At 45.4% G+C, this 25,400-nt stretch overlaps 1 long non-coding RNA gene across 1 annotated transcript in view; it reads left to right on the plus strand.

Moving 5' to 3' along the window:
• Positions 1-25,164, plus strand: part of LOC142144496 (uncharacterized) — a 38,893-nt gene extending 13,729 nt beyond the window's left edge. Inside the window, exons 2-4 of the long non-coding RNA XR_012689729.1 lie at positions 7,890-7,948; positions 8,983-9,191; positions 24,430-25,164. This is a non-coding gene — a long non-coding RNA (uncharacterized LOC142144496). The remainder of the gene's footprint in view (positions 1-7,889; positions 7,949-8,982; positions 9,192-24,429) is intronic.
• The last annotated feature ends 236 nt before the right edge of the window (positions 25,165-25,400 follow it).

Raw genomic sequence — 25,400 nt, forward strand, 5'->3', positions numbered from 1 at the left:
TTATGCAGGACAGTTGTAACCTCATTATTCCTTTTCACATGTACATGTTTTGTGAACCTGGAACCAATGATATTTGGAGTATTTTTAATGACCTACATCCACACACCTTCTCACTCTGCTACATAAAATAAAGATCGTATGATGGATTTGTTTGTGTTTTAGTTGAACTGAGTGTATGTTGATGCAAATGCATGTAATTCGCTTGCATAAATAAATATGCACAATTAATCTATAAAATTTATATTGCTTTTTAATTATGTCCCACCCATACCCAAAAATGCTTTGTGTACTCTTCCATAATGTCACAACTATATTGCATACCTGCTATTGTTGGCGCAACTCAGAGGAAGGTGCGGAATCTAACGTGCCCCTGGTATTCACCAGGAACCCCCGCAAGGAAGTATGGACTCCGCTGCAGGGACACGCAGGTCGCGATCCTTTCAAGAGTCAACAGAGAGATACAAGGAGGTGTCAGACAGGCCGGGTCGGTAACGTTCTGGTAGCAGAGGTACACAAGGATATCCAGAAGAATGGTGAGGCAAGCCGGGTCGGTAACTTTCAGGTAGTGCAGTACAAAGGCAGAATCCAAATAGAGGTGGTCAAACGGTCCGGGTCAAAACGTCACAGGCAGCACAAGAATAATCAGGAACAATGCAGAGACTGGTAATACACACAAATGCTGGAGGCAGGAAGACCTGATACTCTGGCACAGGGGTCAGGGCAGGAAGTGCCTATAAAGCCCAGGGGACCAATCAATTGTAATGGGCGGCAGCGCTAATTAGCTGCTGCCGCGTTATTCAATAGCGGGATGCGCATGCTCAGATGGCGGGGAACTTCCGCGTCTGGTTGCTTAGCAACCAGACGTGCGGGATGATGACGTAGGTGGCCGTCCCGAGGAGGCAGCGGGACGGCGCCTGACAGTATACCCTCCTCTTCTTCTTCCTCCTCCTCCTGTTTGGAGAAATTTCTTAAGAACCCTAGGAGCATGGAGATCTTGCTTGTCCACCCTTGATCTTTCCTCTGGACCGTATCCTTTCCAATGGACGAGATATTGTTGTTTACCATGAACAATACGAGAGGCCAAGATACGATTGATCTCAAATTCTGTTCCGGCAGAAGTTTGTACTGGGGGGGGGGCCGACAAGGAGGTCGAAAGAATTCATTGAGTATCAATGGTCGCAGTAAGGATACGTGGAAGGTGTTATGACATTTTAGAGAAGAAGCCAATTTCAACTTGAAGCACACAGGATTGATGACTTGCAGGATGGTGTAAGGGCCAATGAAACGAGGAGCCATCTTCATTGAAGGAACTTTTAGTTTCAAGTCCCTGGTGGATAACCACACCTGGTCCCCCACTTTCAGGAAAGGAGTGGCCCTACGATGGCGGTCTGCAAAAATTTTGTGATGCTGTGTGGCTTTGAGTAACGCCGTCTTAGTCTTGGCCCAGATGAGCGCAAACTCTCGATAGAGGGTATCTATGGCTGGTACTGATGAGGAAGATACAGGAAAGGGATCCGGGTAGACAGGATGGTTTCCATAAACAATGAAGAACGGGGAGAACCCTGTGGATTCATGAACATGTTGGTTATGGGAGAATTCCGCCCAAGGAAGAAATTGAGACCACTTGTTCTGGTTGTCAGAAGTAAAACATCGAAGGAAAGTCTCCAGATCCTGATTGATCCGCTCCGTCTGCCCATTGGTTTGGGGGTGATACCCCGATGAGAACTTTAGCTCAATACACAACTTGCGACAAAAGGATCTCCAGAATCGGGAGGTGAATTGGACTCCGCGGTCCAAAATAATCTCCTTAGGACAGCCATGTAACTTGAATATCTCTTTGATAAAGATATCTGCAAGACGTCCAGCCGTAGGCAATCCAGTTAGAGGAATAAAGTGTGCCATCTTAGAGAAGCGATCAATGACCACCCAGATAGTGGTGAAATCTGCACTGGAGGGTAAATCTGTGATGAAATACATGGCCACACTTTCCCAGGGAGCATTAGGAAAAGGAAGTGGATGGAGTAATCCTGACGGAGCTCTCCTGGAAGTTTTGTGTTGGGCACAGGTAGTACAAGAGGCAACAAATTTGCATATATCCGAACGTACAGTAGGCCAACAGAAACGACAACACAGTAATGCTGTAGTCTTTTTTATTCCAGCATGACCGGCAATGCCAGATGAATGAGCCCACTGTAGAGTCTTGAGCCGAAGGTGGGGTTCTACAAAAGACCGACCTGGGGGAGGTGAGGACAGCTTAGTTCTAGTGAGAGCTACAATCTTAGAAGGATCAATGATATGCTGAGGAACCAAAGGTTTTAAGCGATCCGAATCGTCAAATGAGCGAGATAATGCATCCGCTCATCCATTCTTAGTACCAGGACAAAACGTGAGTGTCATGTTGAATCGGGCAAAAAAGGATGCCCACCGTGGTTGCCGTGGGTTAAGGCAACGTGCCTCCTGAAGGAAGACTAGGTTCCGATGGTCGGTAAACATGGTGACAGGATGTATAGCCCCCTCCAACTGATGTCGCCATTCCTCCAGGGCAGACTTGATGGCCAACAACTCCTTATCCCCAATTACGTAATTGTATTCACTAGGAAGGAATCATCTGGAGAAAAACCCACATGGGTCGTGCGAACCAGAAGGAGATTTTTGAAATAGCACAGCTCCAATGCCTACAGAGGATGCATCCACTTCCAGAAAGAAGGGTCGTTCCTGGTCTGGCTGGGAAAGAACAGGGGCTGAAGAGAACGCCTTTTTTAATCTTGTAAAGGCAGAAGTGGCCTCAGGGGACCAAACCCTAGGATTTGTAGCCTTCTGGGTTAAGGCAGTGATTGGTGCAATGATGGAGGAGTTTCCTGGAATAAATTGGCGATAATAGTTAGCAAAGCCAATAAACCTTTGGATAGCTTTAAGGCCTTGTGGTTGAGGCCAATTCAGGATAGCCTTCACCTTGGAGGGATCCATACATAGACCTTGACGCGACACAATGAAGCCTAGAAATGGTACTTGAGTTACTTCGAATACGCACTTCTCTAATTTGCAGTACAGATGGTGCTCCCGGAGTCTGCGTAGGACCTCCTTTACTTGTTCCTGATGGGTTTTCAAATACTTAGAGAATATTAATATGTTGTCTAAATAGACTACCACAGAAGTGTACAACAAATCTTAAAATATGTAGTTGACAAACGTTTGAAAGATAGCCGGGGCATTACAGAGACCAAAGGGCATCACCAAGTATTCAAAGTGCCCATCCCTGGTATTAAAGGCCATTTTCCATTCGTCCCCTTTCTTGATGCGAATCAGATTGTAGGCCCCACGGAGGTCTAATTTAGAAAAAAATGTGATCCACTGAGTCTGTCAAACAGGTCAGAGATGAGGGGTAGTGGATATCGATTTTGATAGTGATCCGATTAAGAGGACTATAATCGATACAAGGACGAAGAGACCCATCCTTCTTTTTTGTCAAAAAAGAAGACTGCACCGGCCGGGTATGTGGACTTACGGATGAATCCCCGTTTAAGGTTTTCCGTGATGTATTGGGACATGGCCAATGTCTCAGGACGGGATAGCGAATAAGTACGCCCCTTGGGGATAGGTTGGTCCGGAGACAAAACAATAGCGCAATCCCAAGGACGGTGAGGAGGCAGAGTCTCTGCTTCAATCTTTGCTGAATACACATTGGAATTTCATGTAAGCGGCAGGAAGACTGATTAACTTGGAATGGGCCATAACTTGGGATCTCGGAGGCAAGACTTTGGACAAATATTTATGATGGTATCCTGAGCCCTATACAATAACTTGAGTGCGGCCCCAATCCATTTGGGGAGAATGCATCCTTAACCACGGTAACCACAAGATGAGGGGGTTTATCTCGCTATGAAGTGCTCCTACCATCAACCGAACAGGAGAGGTAACGGAGGAGATGGAGCCGTGAGTGACACGACTACCGTCAACTGCCATCAGAGATAACGGTTGAGGCAAGGATTTTAAGGGTATTTAAAGCTGCGAAGCAAGATCCACCGAAATGAAGTTCCCGGAGGAGCCGGAGTCCACAAAGGCCGTGGTGGAGAAGGTACCTTTAGGGGTGCTCAGGATGACGGCCATAAGAAATTCTGGGGAATTTTTGGAGTAGGGAGCAACAGTGGACTCTCCTAAAGCGGCCTCCCCGCCACCGTTCAGGAGGAAGAGTTTCCCGGTCTCTTGGGGCAAACTCTAAAGACACAGACGTTGCTTGAAACGTCTCTCTCTTTCCTCCGGGGACAATTTAGAATGTCCTACTTGCATAGGTTCATCGACTGGCAAGATAGGGTTTTGAAACTGAGGCGCTAGCCGTGGTAGGAACCGTTTGCCAGAGGGGCGTTCTTGAGTGCGCTCCTGGTAGCGCAAGTCCACCTTGATGCACATTGAAATCAAGATCAGGTTGCCTAGCATCCAGACGCGCGGGATGATGACGTAGGCGGCCGTCCCGAGGAGGCAGCAGGACGGCGCCTGACACATAATCAATACATACAACCTCCACACAGATAAAGGGTGTGAGTCAGTATTAGAACTCATGACTTTGGAAGGTGGATTAGCTAACCACTATGCAAAGGTACTTTTTGAAAAAAGAGTGAGAAGCTCAACAATACAGCATGCGTGCTACAGATGAAAGTGCTAGTTAATAGTACACTTATTTATTATTAAAAAATATATGCCAATCATGATTCTCACAGGTACCTTCGGGGTTAGCACTGTGGTCTCACAAAAGTGGCGTCATGAGTTCAAATACCAAGCATGGCCATAGGATCTGTGTGCAGCTTATGGCCTTTATTCATTAATGAAAGAAACACCACAATAACTTTGCCAAAACCATCTTGTGTTTTACTTTGTCGTTCAAAAGTGACCTAATAAACGCTCGACCACAATGACAAATCTGCCCTCATATTTAACATGTATATCCCACTCAAATGCAACTTTCTTTGAGCAAGATGCTTTCTATCTTGCTGATAATGTTAATGTTTTAACTTTCCCATAGGATGATGGCCCATAGGTCACATGCACATTATTATGTGCATGCTGACATTTATTACTAGGAATGGCCTAAGAAGGGGGTGTGTTGATCTGGAGGGGACAGGCTCCTTGGATTCAAATGCCACATTGTCTGGAAACCTTCTTTTTTTTGCATCTACGGCTTATAGGTTATGTTATGTACTCAGCTTTTCCCAAAAAGAACGCTGACCACAGTTGAGCAGCATGGTGGTTTGAGTCGTTTGCACTTCTATCTGACAGCACTGAGGTCATGAGTTCAAATCCCAACCATGGACTTATCTGTGTGGAGTTTGTTTGTTCTCTTCAATGTTTGCATGGGTTTACTCTGATGTTGTATGTTAACATTTGACTAGCATTCCAATGGCACATGATTTGGGGAATTTTTTAATTTCACATGGCATTTGGCATATATCTTCCTTAAGGATTCTGGCCCCCAGGGTACACTATGTGTATGCTATTACTAAGGATGGCCTACCTCTTGGAGGGGTGGATTGTTGTTTGAGGGCACAGGTTCATTTTTGTGAAATGCAAATAACAAATGCAAACCCTTTTTTCCTCATCTACTGCTTGTATGTTATTTACCCATCTTGTATTATAGCCAACACTGGGTCAACATGGTGGCTTAGTATCTAGCACCTCGACCTCTATGTGCTGGTGTCATGAGTTTAAATCCTGACCATTGTCTTATGTGTATGGAGTTAGTGTTCTTCCCATGTTTATATGGATTTCCTTCAAAACTCCAAATTCATACTAGTGTATCTTCATTTGCTGCTAACAAATTGACCTGAGTCTGTCTGTGTTACAGCTTTTACATTGTAAGCTCTTTTGGGACAGATTGCCTTCTCTGTACACTGAGGCTGAATTAGTGGTGCTATATAAATGGGGCAGTGATGATGTAGTAGCAACAAAACAATCTAGCTTAAATGTTAGTAATGTTTAATTGAAATACCCATTCTTTATTGTCCTTATATCCACATGTTGTGCAATTGTAATATATTAATAAAGACACACACACACCAATGATTCTGTTTGATTAGCTTAACATATTTATAACATTAGAAAACATATTGAACTTTTACATAAACAACAAAAACAAATAAACATTAATCATAAAGAGTTTTCCACAACTCTGTTTGTATTTTTTTATTTTTACTTTACTTTCTTTGAATATTTTTCTAATTTGTTTCTAATTTCGGCCAACAATGGGGGGGGGGGGGGGGGGGTCTGGGCCACATGAAAGAAATCTACGTGATCTGTAAAAGAAAAAATTAAAAACAAATAAATCCAAGGCCACCTAATTTTGAAAACAGACAGAAGTTAGCAGAGATGTGTACTGTTACATTATATTAAAATGAGAGCAATGTCTAATGGGATGCCAAATACAGTTGGAGCAAGAGGCCTAAGGCTTTTGTGTGGCAGTTTTATAGATATACACAAATCTGTTGTGGCCAGGGGAGAGGGGCGTGGAGAATGCATTTTCCAAAAATACTTTATAGTCCCATTATGATGGAAACCTGTGACATTTATGTCCACTTTAATTGAACATGTGTAACATCAGGGGATAAATGTATCATACCCCGGTTTTCTCAACTCGCGGGAGATCGGCGTCTTCGCAGCTTAAATTTAAAGCGGGGCTGCCTTGTAAAGGGGAGTTTCCCTTTACAAGGCAGCGCCACTTTAAATGTAAGCTGCGAAGACGCCGATCTCCCGCGAGTTGAGAAAACCGGGGTATGATACATTTACCCCCAGGGATTTATTACCAGTATAATGGAAATCTAAATGTTATAAAATTATGCAAAGGCTTTAATGTAAATACTTACTATCTCCCAAAGCCTCCGCCTCTTGGCTGGCCGCCGCAACCTCCTCTGGCCTCTCCTCCTCCTGGTCAGCCTTCTCCTGCACCTCTGGTACCTCCTCATCCTCTGCCTCTGGCATCTCCTCCTCCTGTGCCCCTGGCACATGAGGAGGATGTGGACTGTCTCAGTTTTACTTAGTAATTGTCAAATAGTAGTTTTTGGGGGGCACATCATAATTCAAACAGCTAGATAATGAATGAACTGATTAGGTAGATATAATACAGTAGGTATTTTTGTTTGCTCTGCTAATATGTGAAAATCAGCTATGGACAACTGAGTGTGGACATTGTTTTCAAAGATGGCGTTCAAGTCTTTTTCAATTAACAAAAACACGTCTGCCACTGTAATATTAAAAATATTTTTAAGGTAAGGTCAACAAGTGCTCTTAGTGGGTAGCCCTTCTGCATCACAGCACCGGGGTCAAGAGTTGGAATGCAAAACCTGCCTTAATGTTCTGGAGTTTGACCCTCAATCATTAAGGAAAGTAAATGTTGCAATGAGGATGACACTCATGTACACCTGGCCTAGCAATTCAATTCTGGATTTAAACGCATCTGGGCTCTTCCTTCACTTCTGCTCATTTCCACATTTTGGGTGGCAGGATCTGGATGGTAGAAGAGAGTTGTTGCTATTTTTTCGTGTGATTTCTCAAACATTCTTACAGTAAGTACTATTTGATGTAATATGCTTCAATAGATACAACATTTTAGCTTCAGAATATTAACCCAACTTGTTAGGCATAAAGCAATTTTACTGTGCTGGCAACTTAAAAATAGTGTGGTTTTGCTCTATATGCACAGGCAAAGTGTCACATTTATAGAAACACTTTGCTAATGGGTTTCCCAAACAAAACCCAAGAGTTAGCAGACTATAGCCGTGTTGGTCTGATTACCGGTAATTGAAATGTCTATAGCCACTATCTTTGGTGTCCAAAAAGCATGTATGTACAATATTGTCTACACTCTCAACCATGCTTATGTCTCTTTTTTGCTCTCTCCTTAGATTTCAAACCAAATTGGTTTACAACATTAGCTCTGCTCAGGAATCTGACTTGGAGATTGGTGAGTTTTCTGTGCTTCAAACACTTCTGATTACTTAGTGATAAGAATGGAAACTGACCAATTGACCTTCATTTATCTAGGCCTCAGAAGGGGCTTGAAGCCCATTACATTTGTTTGGGAAGTGTCTGCAGCTAATCTCAATTACAGACACCTGGATCTCAAAGTTACAAAACTTTCTTGTATGGACTTTTTAACTGGTGCTGTTTTTGTTACTCGCTGCTTTCCTCTTTTCTGGTGTTGCATTTGCACATTTTTAAAAGGATTGGCTTTCAAAACCTATTGGGGGAATAACAATGTAATAAAGTCATAACTGAGTGGAAGTGTTTTGCAAATGATGATTCTGTGACTTTCCATAACCTCCTTTTAACCTGTTTTATAAGTTACAGGTGTATATTTAGAAAGCACAAGCATTTATATATTTAGGTGCATGTACTTGTAAACTATGTAGGAGTCTGAGAAATGCATTGCTTAGTTTAAGCATGCAATAAACTCAATTAAGGGGGTGGAGTTTTCAAAATTGCAAAGTTTTACCGACAGGGAGTTATAGGTGCTTGTTGAGCAAGTGGTGGACAAATTCAATGCCTGCAACAGACGGCGGTCAGCTTGTGAAATATCAAGGATATGGGAAGAAATAACCATTCAATTGAATGCAATAGCTCCCTGTCTGCGTCTAATCAATGAAGTCCAGAAACGGTACAATGAAATTGCTTGTTCTAAACGACAATTTTCATTTTGAGGCCTCCAAACATAGTAAAAGTCTGACTACTGTGAGCTTGACACATATTGTGCCTGTGTAAGTCATTTGTCTGTTAAGCCCTTTCTGAAACTACAAAATGCCCATGGTTGCCTGAAAGTGTACTTATTCAAATGTAAAGGTCACGTTTGGTCCATTATCCACCCTTGAAAAGCCACACATATTTAACAATGTAGTTGTAGTGTGGATTTATCTGTAAATAGTAAAATGACACTATTATGTGCTATGTTTTTGACTATCTAACCATTTCAATCCAAATTTTTATTTCAAATTTCGACAGCTGGGCAGACTATAAACAACGTTTGAAAAACAAAATAGCTGCTGGAAGGAGGCACGCTCAGCAAATCGGTGGGGGGCCACCGGAAGATCTAAGCCTAACACCCCTAGAGGAGCATGCGAGTGTGGCTCTTTCTGAGGAGTCTATTGTTGAAGTGGGTCGAATTGATACCGGCTGTGACCCACCCATAACAAGGGCACTATCTCCCCTAGGTACATGAGGAATAATAAAAATTTCTGTCTGTTAATATTTATGTTGTGTTTAGGAACATGTGGCACCTCTATCAGTATGTGCCTTAATGCAACCTTTCCAGTTCTATTGTCAGGGTGAGCACGAAGGATGAGTGGGATCCTGCTGTCTCAGCTGGTATTGGCTAGACTTCACCCAGAGGCGCGGCCTTCTAGGAAAATTCCCAGTGAGACAGAACAGAGAGGTAACTCGAGAGGTAAGATGAGACTGAGGAATGAGGTCCAATGAAGGGCAGAGCACAGAAGTCTCTAGAAGTACACTGGAGAGGAGGAGGCGATGACCCAGGATAGTGCCATCCACGGAGGAGTAGATAGGCAGGGGTCAGCAATATACAGGATATGCAGCAAACGATGAGCCACAGCTATTAGCACTTGGGAGTGGGTCAGCGTAGGTCAGCCGTGCTTGCAGAATAGGTAGCGGGCATTGATCACAGCGATAACCACTAACGAGTGGAACAGGTAAGCAGAGATCGGCGGGATTCAGGATATGCAGCAGACGATGAACCACAGCTATTACCACTTGGGAGTGGAATGGATCAGCAGAGGTCAGCGGTGCATGCAGGATAGGTAGTGGGCAGTGATCACAATGAGGAGAAGGGAGCTGCTTCCAGGCCAGGTTAAGACTCGAAGAACCAGCACTGAAAGGTGAGGGGAGGAGCCTTATAAAGGAGTACTGACCAATGGACAGATAGGCCAGGTAAAACAGGTGAGACAGTTGCACAGGCGCAGACTTCTGCTGACAGGACGGCATGCACAATGGGGAGAATCAGGGTGAGGGCAGGCGTGCCGATCCTCGAGTGGAGATACCAGGAGACCGGTGTGTGATAGTGCCCACCCCTTTAATGGTGGTCACTGAACACCTGGGACCAGATTTCCTGGGGAATTTAGTATGAAACTTCTTTAATAGAAGAGGTGCATTGACATCAGATGCCCGCTCCCATGATCGTTCCTCAGGGCCAAAGCCTTTTCAGTCCATGAGATATTTTATTGTCCCTCTAGAATACTTGGAGTCCAGTATCTGTTTGATCTCGAATTCCTCGGTTTGCTGAAGCTCAGGGTGAGGAGAGGAGGTAATGGGAGAAGACAACCGATTGGTGACCAGGGGCTTCAATAGCGAAATATGGAAGGCATTGGTAATCCGGAGAGCAGAGGGAAGCTGAAGCTTACAGCACACAGGAGAGATGACTCGAGAGATCTTGTAGGGACCGATGTAGCGGGGAGAAAATTTCATGCAAGATACTCTGAGACGAATATTCTTGGTCGAAAGCCAAACTGTTACCAACACTAAGGGGGGGAATGGCTCTGCGCTTCCTATCCGCAAATAATTTATACAGAGAGGAGGATTTCTTCAGGGCCCCTCAAACTTGTGCCCAAGTGGAGAGAAAATCCTCTCTCAAGGTATTAACTGCTGGTACCTGGGTGGATGGTAGAGCTGAAAATTCTGGAATTCAAAGATATATATGCCATATAGACAATGGAGAATGGAGTCGCTGAAGTGGACTCATGAAAGGCATTGTTATGCACAAATTCGGGCCAAGGTAACATATCAATCCAGTCATCTTGGTTAGCTGCGGAGAAATCCTAAGAAAAGTCTCTAGGTCCTGATTGACACTTTCCGTTTGGTCATTGTTCTGAGGATGATAAGACGAGGAGAATTTTAGCCGAATGCCCAGAAGTTGAGACAGAGATCTTGATAAAGACTTACAATTAAGTTGAAACGCGTTGGTTTTAAATGTTTTTATGCTGTTTGTGATGGACCGTGGAGAGCGCTGAACAGACGGGGGGGGATATTCCTGTTACACTTACCTGTTTCAATGCCTGTTGTATCTAGTGCTCAAGGTACGGGTCCGTCGTTTTTTATGTGATTTCATTTTCAATAAAAAGATAATGCACTAGATTGCTTCTTTCTCTATTTTGAATTCACATCCGACTGGGGAGTTTTGTTGTGGAACGAAATTTCCGTGACATTATGTTGTGAAACGTGATATCTACTTACATGTTGTAAGCATACATCCAATAGGGTGGTGACAAAGCGTGAAGACACTGGTGATTGAGGGTGCACTTTCCTATTAAGACACGGAGATATTTGGAGAGACTGTCCCTCTTTGAGTGCCACTTTGTTTATATTTGCTGCACCATGATCAGTTTTATGTGTTGTAGGCTTCTCATTTAATCATCATTTATATGGAAACACGTGTAATCTACATACTTTCAATTGAAGCCCAATCAAGTGTGCATAAAGGAAGCGCTTTATGTATGTACAATTTGCATTTTGTTTAATCTATATTGTGAGTATTGGTGGAACTCATAGTACTTACAGGGCTGCATGCTAAGTGAAGCGCTGAGACCACAATAATTTTTGTGTTTAATTATTTATTGTCTGGAAATTAATTTGAAGGTCCTCCAAGCTCCAAGATGTCCAGCAAAGCATGAGGCATGGAACCAGGTCAACAGTCTCATCCGCAGGTAGGGAGGAACTAATGTTTTCCCCAGGGGGGAGTGGGGGGTTTGGATAATTTGACGGCATTGACACATTTTGGATCCAGAATGGGACGCTCGAAAATCCTCGGGTTCAGTACTCTCAAATGCTCGAGATAATGCTTCAGCCTTCTTATTCTTCTGGCCAGGCTTGAAGGTAACATGAAGGTTGAAACGCGAAAAGAAGAGTGACCAGCGGGCTTGATGCAGATTTAGGCACTGGGCGGATTGGAGATAGAGGAGATTTTTATGATCCGTAAATACTGTGACAATGTGTCAGGCCCCTTCCAAAAGATAACTCCATTCACACAATGCTAGTTTAATGGGCAGTAACTCCTTGTCGCCTATAGAATAGTTCCTTTCAGCTGGTAGGAATTTATGGGGAAAAAAGGCACATGGGTAAAGTTTCCCTTGACTGTATTTCTGCAAAAGGACAGCTCCTACCCCAATTGTAGGTGCATCGACTTCGAGAAAAAATGGGAGGGAGAGGTCAAGTTGCTTCAGGACAGGAGCAGTGGAAAATGCTTCCTTGAGAAACAAAAATGACTCAACAGCCTCTGGGGACCAATACTGGGTGTCAGCTTCTTTCTTGGTGAGCCCACTAGTGGAGCCACGATGGTGGAGTATCCAGAAATAAAACGTCTGTAATAATTGGCGAATTCCAAGAATCATTGGATAGTCTTGAGCGTATTGGGACGGGGCCATTCCAAAATAGCGCAAACCTTCTCAGGGTCCATCCAGAGGCCAGAACCAGACAATGTAGCCTAGGAAGGGCAGTTCAGCAGCTTCAAAAGAGCATTTTTCCAATTTACAATACAGATGATTCTTTCGAAGTCGAGAAAGAACTTCGGCAAGATGAAAACGATGAGACTGGAGATCTTTAGAGAAGATTAGTATCTCATCAAGGTATACCACAGAAGAGTACAAGAGATCACGTAAAATTTCATTAGCATAACTCTGGAAGACCACAGGAGCATTGCATAGGCGAAAAGGCATGACAAAATATTCATAATGGCCATCTCGCGTGTTGAACGCTGTTTTCCACTCATCTCCAGCTTGTATTCTGATGAGGTTGTATACCCCTCGGAGGTCCAGTTTAGAAAACATTTTTGCTCCTGTAATGCGGTTGAATAATTCAGTGATCAGCGGAATGGGGTAGCGTTTTTTTACAGTGAGGGTATTTAGACCCCTATAGTCAATACAGGGACGTAGAGTTCCATCTTTTTTCTTTACAAAGAAGAAACCAGCTCCGGCTGGAGAGGTAGAAAGTCTAATGAAACCTTGTTGTAAATTTTCCTTGATATATTTTGTGGTAGCCTCAGTCTCAGGCAAAGAGAAGGGATAGACACATCCTCTAGGTGGAACTTTACCCGGAATTAATTAGATGGGGAAATCCCAAGGACGGTGAGGAGGTAAACGTTCAGCATAGAATTTATTAAATACATCAGCAAAGGAGGAGTACAGAGAAGGAAAAGCGGAGGTGCATGAGTCTAAAGAAGCAAGGAGAGTCCTCAAAGGTTTGACCTGTGTGAGACATCTTCCTGAGCAGGCTTTGCTCCAAGCTACAATCTGAGAACATGGCCAGTCCAATTGGGGCGAATGGAGATGAAGCCAGGGTAGGCCTAAGATGAGAGGACTGGTGACAAGAGGAAGAACGAGAAAAGAGATTTTCTCCCAATGTAGCGCTCCTACTTGTAAGGAGAGTAGACTCGTACGGAGATGAATAAAACCGTTCGTGAGGCGAGCTCCATCAATGTCGGTAATCATGATAGGTTTCTCCAGTGGCACAGTGGGAAGAGCCAATTGCTCGACTAGGAGTAAATAAATGAAATTTCCAACAGCCCCTGAATCCATTAGAGCAGTGGTATGAGCAGTCTCAAAGGCACAATGTAAGGTGACAGGAAACAAGCAAATTTGTCCCAAAGAGAAATCTGGAGAGTGGTGAAATGCCCCTAGCCTGACTTCTCCCGAGCAGGCTAAGTTGTGGCATTTCCTGACCACTTGGGGCATAGTTTAAGGATATGTCCATCATCCCCGCAATAAAGATACAATTTATTCTTCATTCTCTTATCTATCTCTTCGTGAGTCAGGCAAGAATGACCCAGTTGCATAGGCTCATCAGAAAAGCTAGGAAGTTGGAACTGAGGAGCTAGCCAAAAGGATGAACGTCTCCTTCTCAGAAGATCTTTCTCAGAATCTGATGTCCACTCTGTTGCATATTGAGAATAGGGCATCCAAGGTAGCTGGTAATTCTGGTGAGGAAAGAGTATCCTTGACCTTGTCGGAGAGACCTTGCCAAAAGGTAGCCACCGGGGCTTTGTCGTTCCACTGTAGCTCGGAGGACAAAGTCCGATATTCGATTACATATTCGGCCACGGAAACGAAACCCTGGTGTAGTCGGAGGATTCTGGAGGGCGAAGATATGACTCGCCCTGGCTCATAGAAAATCCTTCGGAATGTAGCAATGAAGGCAGAACAATCATTAAGGAGATTATCATTCCGCTCCCACAGAGGAGAAGCCCAGGCCAACGCTTGCCCAGATAAGAGGGAAATGATATACGCGACCTTGGACCTTGATGAAGGAAAGTTCTGTGGGAGAAGTTCAAATTGAATTAGACATTGATTCTGAAAGCCCCGGCAAGACTTTGGATTACCATCAAACTTAGAAGGTGTAGGCAGGCGTAGAGCAGAGGGGGCTGGAAACGTCTCCAGGACTACCGGAAGAACCTCGGCCTGTACAGCGATAGGAGGAGGCGGAAAAGCTTGCAAGGTATCCAGACAGGTAGCCAGCGACTGCAAGCACTGAAGTAATTGGATTTGCACTCCCACCCAGACCACCAGATCTCTCATCATAATATTTCTCCTATTTTAACCTCTCCGACTCCTGAACCTTCTGTGTCTGCTGCCCCTGCTCCTTCTGTGTCTGCTGCCCCTTCTGTGTCTGCTGTCCCAGCCCCTTCTGTGTCTGCTGCCCCTTCTGTGTCTGATCCCCCTGGCTATCCCCCTGGCCCTTCGCCACGCCGTCGATCACAACCTGATGACCAAGAAAGTTTGGATGCTTGCTTTGAGACCTCCACATCACGGGTTACTCAAACCCAGGCACGACTTGTAAACCACCACGTGGAAAAAAACATTAAAAAAAATAATGTTTTTTATTATTATTATTTTTCATTTTTTTTAAAATGGCAAATACATAGTGTAATAAAAAATAAATTACATTTCAATGTATAACTGCTTGGTTGTTGGTTATTGTAGACATATTATTCTTTCTGGACAAATTCATACATATTGGTGCATGTCAGTACATTGTTACATCAGTACACTGAGTCTCGAGAAGCTTGCAAAGTATCCAGATGGGTAGCCAGTGACTGCAAGCACTGAAGTAATTGGATTTGCACAGCATCTTCGTGCTCCAGGCTACCAAATAGGTGTTGGAGTAAAACTTTTGCGGAGGGTTCTCTTTCAGGATCTGTCAAGGCTGGTTCTTACCGTCAGGGTGAGCACGAAGGTTGAGTGGGATCCTGCTGTCTCAGCTAGTATTGACTACACTTCACCCAGAGGCACAGAGTCTAACACAGCGGAAGGTATTCACCAGGGAACCCCGCAAGGAGATTTGGGCTCAGTGGCTTCCACCCTGCAGGTCTTGGCCCTCTAGGGAAGTTCCCAGTGAGACAGAACAGAGTGGTAACTTGATGTCACGGGCACTAGGAGTCTTTACCCAGGGATCACCAGGTGATAAGCTTACCAGAGCAGTATAGGTGGTAATATGGTACTCTGGTAGCGGGGTGATCACGGAACAGGAGACAGCAGATGATAGAGATGCTCGGGAAAGTCTATGACTAGCAGCACTGGTAATATATATGTAGTAATACACGAGGAACTGAATGGACAAAGGACACGTGAGGGTAGTCAGTGGTCTGTGGTAGCAAGTTGTACCACTGCTATAGTGAGGAGGAATGTCCAACAGCAACGAGGAGGTGATGAGAGTCAGCGGTCTGCGTTTAGCAAATTGTACCGCTGTCTAGGTGAAGGAATGGAATCCAGGTGGAGGTATCCGGGGAGTCAGTGGTCTGCGTTAGCAAGTTGTACCACTGCTATGTGAGAGGACACTGGAACAGGTGACACAGGAAACAGGGATCAGTGGTCTGCCTCTAGCAAGTTGTACCACTGAATATATATGTGAAGAGGAGCACGGGGAGAGACTGCAATACAGAGGATACACGGACACCTTGAACTTGATCCACAATGACATGCACAATATAATAATGACTGAACAGCACTGCAATAATACAAAGTCACAGAAACTATCCGGGCAAAAGATAACACAGTCAATGATGGCAATAGTCTCAGCGGATAGTAAGCTCCAGAGGAGAACAACTCAGTCCAGCAAGATATGCAATACACCAGCACAGTCAATGAGAAGTATGCATACCGTGGTTCAGGAGCAGGCAGTCAGACAGGAGTGCAGAGATACCTGAACGGCTGGAGGCCGGCAGGATGCGAAGTCCCTGGAGGGTGAAGCGGTAATCAAGTAGGTGCAGCGCACAGGTAGGTAGACCAGCAGGGATAGCAACAAATACTCAGGAAGCAGTAGTATGTAGAACTGGACTCCTGGAGAACCCTGAAGAGTAGCGATGGTCTAGACGAGATGAAAGCAGCGAGGCGTAGATCCGATGCAGACTGGCGAGTAGACACCGGCAGGAACACTGAGAAGCACGGAGAGCGGATCAGCTGCTGCAGACACGAGTAGAACTGAGGGGTAGCAGCCAGCAGGACTCTGCAGGTACACGGAGGTAGCGGATAGAAATCAGCAGGTGCAGTCACAATGAAACACGGGAGAGTAGAGCTGAGCTGGAACTGTTGAGCACGGAGAGCAGCGGATAGGAATCAGCTGGTGCAGTCTCGAGGAAACACAGGAGAGTTGAGGTGAGCTGAAGACTTTAGTGCACGGAGGCAGCGGATAGGAATCAGCTAAACAGTCACGATGAAACACAGCAGGGTTGAAGTGGTCTGAAGACTGTAGTGCACGGAGGCAGCGGATAGGAATCAGCTAAACAGTCACGATGAAACACAGGATAGTTGAAGTGGTCTGAAGACTGTAGTACACGGAGGCAGCGGATAGGAATCAGCTAAACAGTCACGATGAAACACAGGAGGGTTGAAGTGGTCTGAAGACTGTAGTGCACGGAGGCAGCGGATAGGAATCAGCTAAACAGTCACGATGAAACACAGGATAGTTGAAGTGGTCTGGAAACCACAGGAGAGTTGAAGTGGTCTGGAAACCACAGGAATCAGCAGCGCTGAATACACGAGGAAACACAGGAACACCTACAGAGGCTCATGGGGAATGAGACTCCAAGATCAGGCAACGAGGTATGGAACGCAGGTGCTTTAAATAGGGAGTGTTGCCTGATCAGCCAATTAACTAAAGGGACAGGTACTGAAGGTTTGAAAGGGCTGCGCATGCGCAGACCCTCAGGATGGTGGATGGCCACGGTTCCTAAATACACGGGAAGAAGCACTCACAGTCTGGTGAGTGACAGTACCCCCCCTTTTAAAGGTGGGCACAGAACACCTGGAACCGGGCTTGTCCAGATTTTTGGAATAAAACTTCTTAAGAAAAGCTGGAGCGTTAAGATCTTCAGCTTTGATCCATGAACGCTCCTCAGGACCAAAGCCCTTCCAATGAAAGAGGAAACGGAGAACTCCTCGCGAAATTTTTGCGTCCAATACATAAGTAATCTTGAAATCTTCCTCCTGATGAACTTGAACTGGCTGAGGTGCTGAAGGAGGAGCCGAGAAACGGTTGATGATGAGAGGTTTGAGCAAGGACACATGGAAGGCGTTGGAAATACGAAGGTTCTTAGGAAGTAGAAGTTTGAAACAAACTGGATTTATCACTTGAATGATCCTATATGGACCAATAAAACGGGGAGCGAATTTCATAGATGGGACCTTCAAACGAATATTTTTGGTAGATAACCAGACACGATCTCCAATTTTCAGTGGTGGAATAGCCCGCCTCTTCTTATCTGCGAAAGACTTATATTTGGCAGATGTCTTCTTTAAACAGGTTTTGACCTGAGACCAAATATTTTTGAAGGTCTGACAAACAGTCTCTACAGCAGGAACTTGGGTGGGAGGGAGGGCAGGAAATTCCGGAAAAGACGGATGGTGACCGTAAACCACAAAGAATGGAGTTTTGGAAGATGACTCATGGTACATGTTGTTATGAGCGAATTCAGCCCAAGGAAGCAATTCTACCCAGTTGTCTTGATTGGCTGATGAGAACATCCTTATAAAGGTCTCGAGATCTTGATTGACCCGTTCAGTTTGTCCGTTTGATTGAGGATGGTAAGAAGATGAGAGTGCTAATCGTATGCCCAAGGTTTTACAGAGGGCCCGCCAGAATCTGGAAACGAATTGTACTCCTCTATCTGACACAATCTCAGGCGGACATCCATGAATACGAAAGACTTCTTTGATGAAATGTTCAGCCAGAGTAGACGAGGAAGGCAAACCAGACAAAGGGACAAAATGAGCCATCTTCGAAAATCTGTCTACCACTACCCAAATAGTATTACAATTTTTACTAGGCGGAAGATCAGTAACAAAGTCCATACTAATATGGGTCCAGGGCTTGGACGGAATGGGTAGTGGTTGAAGCAACCCCGCTGGAGTTCTGCGGGAGGATTTAAACTGAGAACACAATTCACAAGCAGCTACAAACTCTTTGACGTCTCTCCTTATCGAGGGCCACCAGTAACTTCGAGAGAGAATCTCAAAGGTCTTGCGTTCACCAGCATGTCCAGAAAAACGAGAAGAATGGAACCACGAAAGGATTTTCCTCCTAAGAGTAGGAGGCACGAGGGTCTTCCCAAATGGTAGCACTTTAGTGGAAGAAGCAGCCAGCGAGATACATTTGGGGTCTAGTATAGAATGGTTGGGAACCTCTTCAACGTCAGAGGACGTCACAAAAGCTCGGGATAGAGCATCAGCTTTCTTGTTCTTGGCAGCTGGTTTGAAGGTTATGATTAATTCGAAACGGGAAAAGAAAAGAGACCATCTTGCTTGACGAGGATTCAAGCATTGGGCAGACTGTAGGTATGACAAGTTCTTATGATCCGTGAAAATCGTCACAGGGTGACGAGCTCCTTCCAATAAGTATCTCCACTCCTCTAATGCAACTTTGATAGCCAGCAACTCCTTGTCCCCGATAGTGTAATTTTTCTCCGCAGGCAGGAGACCCCGAGAGTAAAAGGCACAAGGATGGAATTTTTGTTGCTCCGATCGTTGGGAGAGAATGGCTCCTAAGCCAACATTAGAGGCATCTACTTCTAGGAAGAAGGGAAGTGTCACATCAGGCTGGCGAAGAATGGGAGCAGAGGAGAAGGACTCTTTAAGGAATTGAAAGGCTTGGAGAGCCTCGGATGACCATTGCTTAGTATTGGCCCCTTTACGAGTCAGGGCCACAATCGGAGATGCAATGGACGAGAAGTCTTGAATGAAGCGTCTATAGTAATTGGCAAAACCTAAAAAACGCTGGATGGCACGAAGGGTAGTTGCCTGGGGCCAATGTAATACAGCATTCACCTTTTCTGGATCCATTTGCAGGCCAACTCCAGAAACAATATACCCCAAAAATGGAATCTGGGGTAACTCGAATGAACATTTTTCTAGTTTGCAGAATAATGAATTTTTCCGGAGTCTGGAAAGGACCTCTGCCACATGTTGGTGATGAGAAGGCAGGTCCTGTGAAAAGATCAATATGTCGTCCAGGTAGACAACGACACATACATATAACAAGTCCCGAAAGATCTCATTAACGAAGCCCTGGAAAACAGCGGGGGCATTACACAACCCGAAAGGCATTACTAGATATTCATAATGCCCATCTCTGGTGTTGAACGCTGTCTTCCATTCGTCACCGGGCCGGATTCTAATTAAATTATAGGCACCACGAAGATCCAACTTGGTAAAGATCCGAGCTCCCTTGATGCGATCAAATAACTCAGTGATCAACGGAATGGGATACCGATTTTTAATAGTAATGGCATTGAGTCCACAAAAATCTATGCAGGGGCGTAGTGATCCATCCTTCTTTTTTACGAAGAAGAACCCGGCTCCAGCGGGAGAGGTGGAAGGTCGAATAAAGCCTCGCTGGAGATTCTCTTGGATGTAATCAGATGTAGCTTGAGTTTCAGCTTACGAAAGTGGATACACCCTAGGAGGAGTCTTGCCAGGTAGAAGATCGATCGGACAATCCCATGAACGATGAGGAGGAAGACGTTCAGACTGAGCTTTATCAAAAACATCGGCAAATGAAGCATACTGAGGAGGGAGTCCCGGTGAGGAAGGTGAGATGGAAGATTGCTGTATCTTAAGAGGAATGACTTGAGAAAGACAATGATGATGACATTCAGCTCCCCAAGACGTAACTTGAGGAGTACGCCAGTCAATCTGGGGAGAATGACATTGAAGCCATGGAAGGCCTAAGACAATCGGACTTGTCGTAACAGGAAGAATTAAAAAACGAAATCTCTTCATGGTGTAGCACACCAATCTGAAGCGTTACTGGAGACGTACTCTGGGTGATGAGACCATTGATGAGACGTGATCCATCTATAGCAGTCACAGTAATAGGTGTTTTCAAAGTCATCACTGGTAGGGACCATTGATTCACTAGGGATTTAGAACTGAAATTTCCTGCTGCTCCAGAATCAATCAGTGCTTGAGACTCAAAGGATTTGGTAGCAAAGGAAATCGTAACATCAAAAGCGCAGACTTTTAATTTCGTAGAAGATGGAGAGGACTCCAGGGACCCTAACTTCACCTCTCCAGAACTAGTTAGGGCCTGGCTTTTCCCGATTTCTTAGGGCAAGAACTGAGCGTATGTGTGGAATCAGCACAATAGATACAAAGTCTATTCTTTACTCTTCGTTTCCTCTCTTCTAAAGATAATTTGGTTAGTCCTATCTCCATGGGGATCACAGGAGATGAAACTGGACGAAATTGAGGGGTTGAACGAAGAGGTGCTTTAACTGAAGTTGTTTTCTCAGATTCCCTTTCACGAAACCTCATGTCTACACGATGGCAAAGAGAAATCAAATCTTCTAATGACGTAGGAAGCTCTTGGGTAGTCAGTGCATCTTTAATTTTATCGGAGAGCCCCTGCCAGAAGGCGGCAATTAATGCTTCAGTGTTCCACTGAAGTTCAGAGGCTAATATCCTAAATTGAATGACGTACTGGCCTACTGTACGAGAACCCTGACGTAAACGAAGAATGCTGGAAGCAGCGGAGGTCACACAACCTGGTTCATCGAATACACTTCGGAACATGGAAATGAATTTGGCACTATCTTGTAATACAGGATCGTTTCTCTCCCACAGAGGGGAGGCCCAAGCCAGAGCTTGTCCAGAAAACAATGAGATAAGATAGGCCACTCTGGAACGATGGGTAGAAAAATTTTGAGGTTGGAGCTCAAAATGAACTGAGCATTGGTTGAGAAAACCCCTACAAGTTTTGGGGTCTCCATCGTATTTTGACGGAGTAGGCAGGTGAAGCGTGGAAGCCGTAGACACCTGGGATGGCACTGGGGAAACGGAGGAAAGCACAGGAGCTTCAACATTAGCTGTAACGGTCTGTCCAGATGTTCCTTGGGAGGCTAACGACTGGTAACATTGAAGTAACAGCTGTTGGCGAGCATCCTGTTGCTCCACACGGGTGACCAGATGCTGCAGCATCTCTTCGGCTGTAGGTTCCGTATCTGGGTCTGTCATGGCCTGATCTTACTGTCACGGGCACTAGGAGTCTTTACCCAGGGATCACCAGGTGATAAGCTTACCAGAGCAGTATAGGTGGTAATATGGTACTCTGGTAGCGGGGTGATCATGGAACAGGAGACAGCAGATGATAGAGATGCTCGGGAAAGTCTATGACTAGCAGCACTGGTAATATATATGTAGTAATACACGAGGAACTGAATGGACAAAGGACACGTGAATGTAGTCAGTGGTCTGCGGTAGCAAGTTGTACCACTGCTATAGTGAGGAGGAATGTCCAGAAGTAATGAGGAGGTGATGAGAGTCAGCGATCTGCGTTTAGCAAGTTGTACCGCTGTCTAGGTGAAGGAATGGAATCCAGGTGGAGGTATCCGGGGAGTCAGTGGTCTGCGTTAGCAAGTTGTACCACTGCTATGTGAGAGGACACTGGAACAGGTGACACAGGAAACAGGGATCAGTGGTCTGCCTCTAGCAAGTTGTACCACTGAATATATATGTGAAGAGGAGCACGGGGAGAGACTGCAATACAGAGGATACACGGACACCTTGAACTTGATCCACAATGACATGCACAATATAATAATGACTGAACAGCACTGCAATAATACAAAGTCACAGAAACTATCCGGGCAAAAGATAACACAGTCAATGATGGCAATAGTCTCAGCGGATATTAAGCCCTAGAGGAGAACAACTCAGTCCAGCAAGATATGCAATACACCAGCACAGTCAATGAGAAGTATGCATACCGTGGTTCAGGAGCAGGCTGTCAGACAGGAGTGCAGAGATACCTGAACGGCTGGAGGCCGGCAGGATGCGAAGTCTCTGGAGGGTGAAGCGGTAATCAAGTAGGTGCAGCGCACAGGTAGGTAGACCAGCAGGGATAGCAACAAATACTCAGGAAGCAGTAGTATGTAGAACTGGACTCCTGGAGAACCCTGAAGAGTAGCGATGGTCTAGACGAGATGAAAGCAGCGAGGCGTAGATCCGATGCAGACTGGCGAGTAGACACCGGCAGGAACACTGAGAAGCACGGAGAGCGGATCAGCTGCTTCAGACACGAGTAGAACTGAGGGGTAGCAGCCAGCAGGACTCTGCAGGTACACGGAGGTAGCGGATAGAAATCAGCAGGTGCAGTCACGATGAAACACGGGAGAGTAGAGCTGAGCTGGAACTGTTGAGCACGGAGAGCAGCGGATAGGAATCAGCTGGTGCAGTCTCGAGGAAACACAGGAGAGTTGAGGTGAGCTGAAGACTGTAGTGCACGGAGGCAGCGGATAGGAATCAGCTAAACAGTCACGATGAAACACAGGAGGGTTGAAGTGGTCTGAAGACTGTAGTGCACGGAGGCAGCGGATAGGAATCAGCTAAACAGTCACGATGAAACACAGGATAGTTGAAGTGGTCTGAAGACTGTAGTGCACGGAGGCAGCGGATAGGAATCAGCTAAACAGTCACGATGAAACACAGGAGGGTTGAAGTGGTCTGAAAACTGTAGTGCACGGAGGCAGCGGATAGGAATCAGCTAAACAGTCACGATGAAACACAGGATAGTTGAAGTGGTCTGAAGACTGTAGTGCACGGAGGCAGCGGATAGGAATCAGCTAAACAGTCACGATGAAACATAGGATAGTTGAAGTGGTCTGGAAACCACAGGAGAGTTGAAGTGGTCTGGAAACCACAGGAATCAGCAGTGCTGAATACACGAGGAAACACAGGAACACCTACAGAGGCTCATGGGGAATGAGACTCCAAGATCAGGCAACGAGGTATGGAACTCAGGTGCTTTAAATAGGGAGTGTTGCCTGATCAGCCAATTAACTAAAGGGACAGGTACTGAAGGTTTGAAAGGGCTGCGCATGCGCAGACCCTCAGGATGGTGGACGGCCACGGTTCCTAAATACACGGGAAGAAGCACTCACAGTCTGGTGAGTGACACTTGAGAGGTAAAATGAGACTGAGGAATGAGGTCCAATGAAGGGTAGAGCACAAGAGTCTCTAGTAGTACACTGGAGAGGAGGAGGCGATGACCCAGGATAGTGCCATCCATGGAGGAGTAGATAGGCAGAGGTCAGCAGTATACAGGATATGCAGCAAAAGATGAGCCATAGCTATTACAACTTGGGAGTGGAACGGATCAGCGGAGGTCAGCGGTGCATGCAGGATAGGTAGTGGGCGTTGATCACAGCAATTACCACTAACGAGTGGAACAGGTAAGCAGAGATCAGCGGTACACAGGATATGCAGCAGACGATGAACCATAGCTATTAGCACTTGGGAGTGGAATGGATCAGCGGAGGTCAGCGGTGCATGCAGGATAGGTAGTGGGCATTGATCACAACGAGGAGAAGGGAGCTTCCAGGCCAGGTGAAGACTCGAAGAACCAGCACTGAAAGGTGAGAGGAGGAGCCTTATAAAGGAGTACTGACCAATGGACAGATAGACCAGGAAAAACAGGTGAGACAGTTGCACAGGCGCAGACTGCTGCTGACAGGATGGCATGCACAGGCGCAGGATGGCATGCACAGGCGCAGACTGCTGCTGACAGGACGGCATGCACAATGGGGAGAACCAGGGTGAGGGCAGGCGTGCCGATCCTCGAGTGGAGATACCAGGAGACTGGTGTGTGACACATATTCTGTTTGTGCAGCACATAATAGGGAATGAAATGTCCACACTGATTTGCAAATGTGTTAATGTGTTGTTCCAATCTAATTCAAAGCATAAATATTTCTTAATGTCAAAACCACATACACTTAATAAACATGGTTGATCGTTTGGAATACCATCGCATGTTTGTGGCTAAATTCCCTGTAGTCAGCCTTGGCAAAATGGAAGCATCACACTTGGGCAGAAATAATATTTGGCCAATGAGTTTTTTTTTAGGTTGCTCAGTTTAGAAGGTAATTTTTGTTGTTGTTTTCTTTTTCTCTATATACAGAACGAGAGGGGGAGGCAGGATGTGAGGCAGAGGAGGGGGCTGTTGCCAGGCCAGAAGTAGGGGTGCCTGCCCGTGATGTTGATGCCCTCAGGCTGCAGGACCCTTGAGGGAACAGTTACTGTCGCACATCAATCAACATTTTGAGTCCGCCACTGAATACCTAGATATACATGTTGCTGAAATTTAAACCACCCTCACCCGTATGGAGCAAAAATTTGACAACCAACTCACCACTTTAAATAATACACTATCAAATATTGGCACCCTATTGGAAAAAAATCTATCACGCTCACTCCCAACGCCCTCCACCAACTGTCACTTCTTCACCCATTTCAACCCATACCACACACGCTACCGTCTCCCCCCCAGACCACCAGATCTCTCATCATAATATTTCTCCTTTTTCAAACTCTCCGACTCCTGACCCTTCTGTGTCTGCTGCCCCTTCTGTGTCTGCTGTTCCAGCCCCTTCTGTGTCTGCTGCCCCTTCTGTGTCTAATCCCCGTGGCTATCCCCCTGGCCCTTCGTCACGCCGTCGGTCACAACCTGATGACCAAGAGAGTTTGGATGCTTGCTCTTGAGCCCTCCACATCACGGGTTACTCAAACCCAAGCACGACTTGTAAACCACAGCGTGGCAAAAAACATTAAAAAAAATAATGTTTTTTTTTATTATTATTTCTCATTTTTTTTAAAATGGCAAATACATAGTGTAATAAAAAATAAATTACATTTCAATTTATAACTGTTTGGTTGTTGGTTATTGTAGACATATTAATCTTTCTGGACAAATTCATACATATTGGCGCTTGTCAGTACATTGTTACATCAGTACTGTTAGGAACCCCTCCAGCCAGCACAACACAACCCGGAGTCTACTCTGCCAATCAGGTGTTCACTGGAGCCCCTGATGGTGGGGACAGACTGGGCTGCAGACTGACAGAGGGTCGTGAAGTGTGTACCGGCTGGGGA

This window comes from Mixophyes fleayi, chromosome 3 (assembly GCF_038048845.1).
Source record: "Mixophyes fleayi isolate aMixFle1 chromosome 3, aMixFle1.hap1, whole genome shotgun sequence".
Lineage (NCBI taxonomy): Eukaryota > Metazoa > Chordata > Amphibia > Anura > Limnodynastidae > Mixophyes > Mixophyes fleayi.